This window comes from Eumetopias jubatus, unplaced genomic scaffold (assembly GCF_037043125.1).
Source record: "Eumetopias jubatus isolate StellerSeaLion01/CBP00866 unplaced genomic scaffold, mEumJub1_p1.0 scaffold_2, whole genome shotgun sequence".
Classification (NCBI taxonomy): domain Eukaryota; kingdom Metazoa; phylum Chordata; class Mammalia; order Carnivora; family Otariidae; genus Eumetopias; species Eumetopias jubatus.
The window spans coordinates 123656246-123664183 of NW_028274808.1; positions in this window are offsets into that span (position 1 = coordinate 123656246).

The window sequence follows — 7938 nt, forward strand, 5'->3', positions numbered from 1 at the left end:
TATCCTATGTAGTCTTAGGATGAACCATTGCTGACCCTTGCCTGGGAAAATCACTAATTTTATGTTAATATATGCCTTACCTAATTTATACTATAGTAAAGTCACGATTGCAAACTATTCTTGAATTGCAGTTTTGCTCTTAACCAAATCTTTTAATATTTTTCCTCTAAAAACTTGCTTTATGTAAAATAATGAAGAATATCATATATATATATATATATATATAGAAATTAACAATCATAAGACAACATGTACTCACCATCAAGATTAAATAGATACTGGCTTCCAAAAAACAGCTTGAAAAGAAAACTAAAATGATACAGATAGAAGCCCCCTTGCACTCACTCCTCTTACCTTTACCTTTCCCAGAGGTAAAAGGACCCTGAGGTTGACATTTTCCACTCAGATTTATAGATTAGAACTTATATATTTGTGTGTCATTATAATACTAATATTTAAAAATGTATATTTTAAAGCATTATATAGTTTCATACTTGTATGTATTCTTACTCATTTGGCCTCCTAATTATAAAATCTTCATAGGGATATATGTATCATTCATCTATTTTTACCACTTAGTAGTTTTACTCATATGAATAAATCATTTTATCCATTTTTTTGTACCAAGGGAGAGTTAAATTATTTTCATAGTTTCCTTTTTAAAAAGAAACTGCAATAATTAGCATTTTTTTGTCTCCTGTTCACAGAAAGATACATTAAAGTTTATTTTCTAGGTCAAAGGATATGTGCATAATCAACTTTTCTTGATATTGCCAAATTAATTTCAAAATTATAGCAATTTAACTCTCATCAACAAAGCTATAAAAAGTTTCATTTCCTCATACTCTCACCACATAATAGTAAATGTTATCAGACATTAATTTTGGTCAATATGATGGATATTAAGTGGTATATAAATTCCTTAACTTGCATTTCCTCCATTTCTGGTAAAAATAAGTTTATTCTTTCTCTATTCTTTGCCATTTTCCCAATGCTCATCTTTTCTTTCTTACTGATTTGTAGGCATTCTTCCTCTGATTTCTTTGTCCTATGTAGGTCCTGCCTAAGAAATATTTCCCTACCTGATGTAAAAATAAAGATATTTTCTCTCTCTTTTGTTTTGCTTTTTTTAGTTTGAAAAATAATTAACCACACCTATTTAAGCACAAATATATTTTTCTATTTTGCTTACATCTAGTGAAGCAACATAAGTTAATTTATAATTTTCTAAGAGTTTCTTTTTTCTCATTTTTTGATCCATAATGAGTTTGTATATTTTAAATAATGGGTAAAATCCTATGAATCTTACGATTCTCTTCTGGCTTTCTTGAAAAACATTTTCTTTCTTTCTTTTTTTTTTCTTTACATTTGTAGCTTGAATATATTTTGGCATACCTCATGGCGTAGGGATCTTAATTATTTTCCTTTTTATATGTATTTAGTCCAGCAAGTCTTTCCTCACTGATTTACACTACTTTATCATATGTAGTGGTTGCATGTCCACACTGGCCTCTTTCTGAGACTTCTTTAATTGTTTTTTATTTTTCCAACTTCATGCCCATGCCATACTTTCTTAATTATTGTAGATTTATTTAAAAAATAAATGTTGAATAAAAGGGGGGATTACCTGGGTGCCTCGGTAGGTTAAGCGCTGGACTCTTGATTTCAGCTCAGGTCGTGATCTCAGTGTTGTGAGATTGAACACGTCAGGCTTGCTGTGCTGGGCTTGGAGGCTGCTTAAGATTCTCTCTCTCCCTCTATGTTTGCCCCTCCTCTCTCTCTCTCTCCCCCTCTCTAAAAAATAATAAATGTTTAATTACTATAGGTTTATATAAATCTATGAAGGGTAAACAAGGAGTCCTGGTCATCATCTGTTCTGGGTAAGAGTCCCCTTTACAAGCTTCTGCCCTTTGGGGGTAGAAGTCAAAAAGCTCAGTGCAACTAGCCTGCAACTAGCCTTACTACTTTTACCATCAGGAGTCCACCGGAGTCCTTGAAGTCTTCCTATCCAAGGTAGTACACTCTGGCTTTTACTTCCACCATTATCTGCTTTAGGGCCATTGTGAATAGTTTGTTTATACCTTTTATCACTACTTTTATACCAGCATACAAAACCAAAGAATTTCGTCATCTTTCTTCTCCATATGACTTTGAGTTTATCTCTTTTCTGATTATATCCACCTCAGTTCCCAACTCCTGAGCTATAGAAAAACACAAAGATTCACGTCATTCAAAAATTCTGGAAAATTTTGGGACACCTGGGTGGCTCAGTTGGTTAAGCAGCTGCCTTTGGCCCGGGTCATGATCCTAGGGTCCTGGGATCGAGTCCCACATTGGGCTCCTTGCTCAGCAGGGAGCCTGCTTCTCCCTTTCTCTCCCTCTGCTTGTGCTCTCTCTGTCAAATAAATAAAATCTTAAAAAAAAAAAAGCTAAAAATTCTGGAAAATTTTAAGACAGTATTTCTTCAAATATTACCATTCTCCAATTTCAATGGCATCTACTTTTGAATTTCTATAGCGTTCCTACTTTTTAGCTTCTCACTTTTTATTCACCATGTTTTTTAATTGCTCTGTCATAATTTGGAACTCTGTGCATTTCAGGTCTTTTCCTCGATTTTACCTTGCAGTTTGTTCATTTTCTAAATATTGTGCACATTTTATTTCAATGACTAACTATTCTTTGCTTCTAAGAGTTTTGATAATTTGTAAACAATATCTGGCATGTTTTTCATATTTTCTTATTTTATCTTATAGTGATATCAGTTCATTGTTATATGCCTCTACCTGTTTTAGCATATTTCTTTTGCATTCTTTAACATATTATTTTATTATGCAACTCTTTGAAGATTACTAATCCTTCTGACTGTCACTCCTAGTGTTGGTTTCTCTTATTAGCTCCCATTGTGATGCTCTTCTTCAGTGGGCTATATTAGTAGTTATCCTGTGATGTGAGGAATTTTGTATTTTATTTTACCAAGCACTTCTGGGCTATCAGTAGTGCAATTTTTATGGTCTTTCCTAGTTTGGAGGTTTAGGAACTACTGATCACTTCAAACAAAAAGTTTGTAAGGTACAAGGTATGATTATGAATTTGAAGACTTTTTTTTATCCACTTGGATCCTATGACAGACATACAAGTTTCCTTTTTTCACCTATTTATACGATTGGACAGATGAGCTTTTCTCAGTTTATACATTTAGTAATTTAATAGTTCTTTAAATTTCTCCATATTTTTTTCAGACTTCTCAATTTCAACTCTGCATTTCACAGGTTAAGGCCTTACCTTCTGACTCCACATGAATAAGCCAATAGGTTAATGTGACAACTGCCTTTATCCTTCCACACCATTCACCCTTGTTTTTATTTTTAATTCCTTTTGCATTTTCTGCACCCAGTGATTTATTTATTTCATTCTAATCTCAGGTTTGAATGTGCAAATGCACTGTATATAGTTTTCATAAATGTTAGTATTTAGAAAGTATGCAATTTACCTGGTCAGTTGCATTTTTGGAATGTGAAGTCAAATGACTTGTTACTTAGCTACTTTATTGAAGAATATTAACATGCCAAAGGAACACTTATTTTGATGAATAAATAATTAAAGATTAAAAACCCTAACTGTTATTTTGGCAATTTGAGCAATGTAACAGTGATGTACTATCAACTCCTTTAAATAGGCAGAAGCCTTTAGGCAAACTTGATTATGGAAAAAATATGTGTTTCAATCACAGCATATGGCATTAGAATATGCTTACAAATGCAAAGAAAATCTTATATATAGAATTTTTTATTATTAACCAATATTATTTAAAAGATGAGATTATAACACATTTAGTTGGCCTTTAGTTTGAACAACAAACACTGAAAATAAATTTTTGAAGTATATTATTTTAGTAACTTTGGTCAAAATAACTAATTTCCTGAGTCTAATTATTCTCAACCTGAAATAAGAATGAGAATTGTATGTACTTCATAGATATATTGTGAGGATTCCACAAAGTGTTTTACCAATACGGGTTAGAACAATATCTAACACATAGGAAATTCAAAAGAAATGCTTGCTATTTGTTGTTGTTGCTATTATTATCTGTTTTGGTTCTGTACAGCTGCATAAGAAACAATCCTATATACATATGTGATGGTCAATTTTATGTCAGGTTGTTGCCTGGATCGTAAAATGCCCAGATATTTGGCTAAACATTATTTCTCTATGTGTCTGTGAGGGTGTTTCTGGATGAAATTAACATTTGAATTGGAAGATTTAGTAAAGCAATTTGCCCTCCCCACTGTGAGTGGGCATCATTTAATATGTTGAGGGCCTGAATAGAACTAAAACTTGGAGAAAGAAAGAATTCAGCCCTTTCTGACTGATTGCTTGATCTGGGACATCGAATTTTTTCCTATCCCCTATGTTCCTGGCCATTGGACGTGAATTGGAATCTGCACCGTTGGCTTCCCTGCTTTTCAAGTCTTTGGATTCTAACTAATTTACACAACTGGCTTACAATCTCCATAATTGCATGACCCAGTTCCTTAATAAATTTTATCCTATAGCTATATGCTATTCGTTCTGCTTCTCTGAAGAACCCTAACATAACTTAATACTGAAAGCAACAAACATTTATTATACTCAAGGATTCTCAAAGTAAAGACTCTGTATAGGACATGGCAAATATGACTTGCATCTGCTCTCCTACATCTGAGGCCTCACTTGGGAAGTCTAAACATCAGGGATTGACTCAAAAGGCTAGAGTCTAGAATTATCTGAAGGTTTCTTCAATCACATGGCTGGTATCTGGGATGGGATGACTTAAAGTTTGGTATAGCTGGATCTGTCAATGAGAGCACCTGCATATGGCCTTTTGATATGGCTTGCAACATGGTGGTTGGGTTCTGTAAGGAGTGTACCTGGAAAGAATTTCTAGTGAGCAAGCCCTCCAAGATACCAAGGTGGAAGCTTCAAGAGTTCCTCTGACCTAGCCTTGAGAATCACATAGTGTTATTTCTGTTGTACTTTATGGTCACCATCCCACTGAGATTCACGAGAAAAGGACCTGGATCCCACTTTTCAATGAAAGAAGTGTCAAAGAATGCTCACCTATGTTTTAAAACTGCCATATTTCATTTTTGTTAACTGTTATGTCATTTAACAATCTGCATAGGGGCAGACATTTTAAAATAAATTAGGTTTTACTTATAAAAGCTTGTTTAATATAACTATCTGTATAATATATAACACATTTAACCAATAATAGGTCTTTTTCAGGTACCATTTATTAAGGGTAGTTACAAGTATACCTTTTTTAAGTATCAGACATTTCAATTTGTGTGTCATTTGGGTCCTATAAGTTTGGATAGTTTTTCTTGGAAACTTCTTGTACATTTTGTTGTTCTTGTTAAATCTGAAAATTTGTCAAGATTTTCCAACCGTATCAATAATTATGAATTATTAATCTTAATCATGTTGAAGCAGAGTCTTGAGAGAGAAAATATTACACATACTGTGCGAAATACTACATTTCTAAACAATTAACTTAAATATGCTAATGGTGCTTTTGGGGGAAAAATAGGATAATGTCACCAGGCAAAAGTTTATAGAGTTACATTTATGAATTTAATACAAGCCAGGGTCTTGCCTTGTTCTTTTAGACCAAGAAATTATTGTTTCAATGTTCCAGAACATAGCTTACTTGTGGAGAAACTGCCATTATCAAATAAATAAATAGGTAGATAGATAACAAAGATAATAATAAGTAAAAATGAATGTGTAAATCATATTGACAATTTATTAGATATCCTGCAAAATGGACAAAGAATATATCAGCAAGTTCAGTACATTATCTTCTTGAAGAATTTATAAGAGAAGTCAAATGATTTTCAAACAATGGCTTTGTAAGCATGGAATTTGAACTAAGGGAAATTATATGATACTAATGTCTAATGATGTCAGCCTATACTACCTGGTATATCTATTCTACCATAAATTTCTGTCTGTCACAAGGACAGAGTATGTCTGGACCCATCTTTCATAGAAAATGCCAGAGAATCACTGCCAACAATGATCCTTCCTGATTTGATTGTTGACCATTCCTATATCTTATGGCAAATACTCTGTCTTTGATAGTTTGTTAAAACCAATTCAGGTATGGTCAACGATTACTCTTTCCTTGGATAGGCAAGAATTTTCTTCTTTCCAGTCTCAATTATTATATGTTGATCTAATAGTTTAACTCTTCAACTTATACAAAAGTTACAGTGTTTTCAGGAAGATCTTATTATTCTCTTATGCTACCTCAATTTGTCAAAGTATACCAGACAAGTATGAACAGATATTTATAGTTTTTATCTATTTATTATAATTCAAATTTTAATATAAAAAATATTTAACATCTCTATTTTAAAAAGCTCTCCTTTTGAGTTATATTAAGAAAAAAAATCTTTTGAATTTTTTATATTTAAAAAAATAAAGTTGTCACTTCTTCTCGAGTACAATCTCTAAACCTGCCACTGTAATAATTTAATAGGCTCCATCAGTTTATTTCAACTACAGTGGACAGTGAGCATAAAATGCACTTTTGTCAGAAGACTTTTTTTTTCTTTTTGCTGTGGTCCACTTTATTTATTTATTTATTTATTTATTTTTAAATATTTTATTTATTTATTTGACAGAGAGAGAGAAAGCTCAAGTAAGCAGAGCTGCAGGCAGAGGGAGAGGGAGAAGCAGGCTCCCCGCTGAGCAAGGAGCCTGATGCCTGGCTCCATCCCAGGACCCTGGGATCATGACCTGAACTAAAGGCAGATGCTTAACCATACTGAGCCACCCAGGCGCCCCAGCTGTGGTCCACTTTAAATATCTCTTTTATTAGGGAAACGCCCATAGATCATAATAATTTCCTGGGACGTTTCCTTGTCAAACTTCATCTTGACTATATGTTTCTATTTAACCTATTAATGTAATCTTCGTGGAAAATAGATGTATTTGACATTTATTGAGCTTTTGATAAGGGCCAGGCATCATCCAAGTGTAAATATAGATAGAAAGTTGATAAGACCATATACTAACAAAAAGGTTGTGATTATACAATAAATACATTTTAAAATATTATTTAATGTATTTAACAAATATTGGCCAAGCATCATTATTTCAGTGGGCTGGATCCTTATACTCTGCAAGAAGTTTTCTAGTTTATATAAATAGCATATATAAGTAGCATAAAATTTTCATCAATTTAATTATGATGCATTTCCTTTGCATTTGGATAGATAATTATTGGTAACATGATAACTTACTTTACATTTAACAACTTATATATTCTTTTGGTTAAAAACTCCTGAAGTCAAAAAGAAGGCTTAAAATTCACAAAAACAACTTTACAAGTTGAAGGAAGCAGTGAATCACAACACAAAACTTTTATTTCAAATATGATTCTATATCACTGAGAAAATCATGAAAAGGAAGATTCTGAAAAAAATTACAAGTCTACATGGGTAAGACTTTGTTGTGTCTCCATGATAAAATATTGCAAATATTATTATTTTAATTCTGTGATTGTTAGTAAGATATTCACCCATATAATGAACTATTAACACAGGAGTATATAGTATACTTTCTTTAAGGTAGACAGACAGGTAAAAGTAGTACAGAAAATCCCAAGCATTTATAAGTAGATGCTATTCTGTATAAACATAGAATATTGCACAAGAAGCATGTTATATTAATGGAAATTCCAATGGTTAATTAGAAAATGATATTGGAAATATTTTTTATCAACTTGGAAAAAGACTTGAGTCCGTACCACACATGTCATCTAAATAAATTTCTAAATTTGGGGTGTCGGGGTGGCTCAGTTGGTTAAGCATCTGACTCTTGATTTTGGCTTAGGTCATGATCTTGGGATCTTGAGATCAAGCCCCACATGGGGATCCCTGCTCAGGGGGG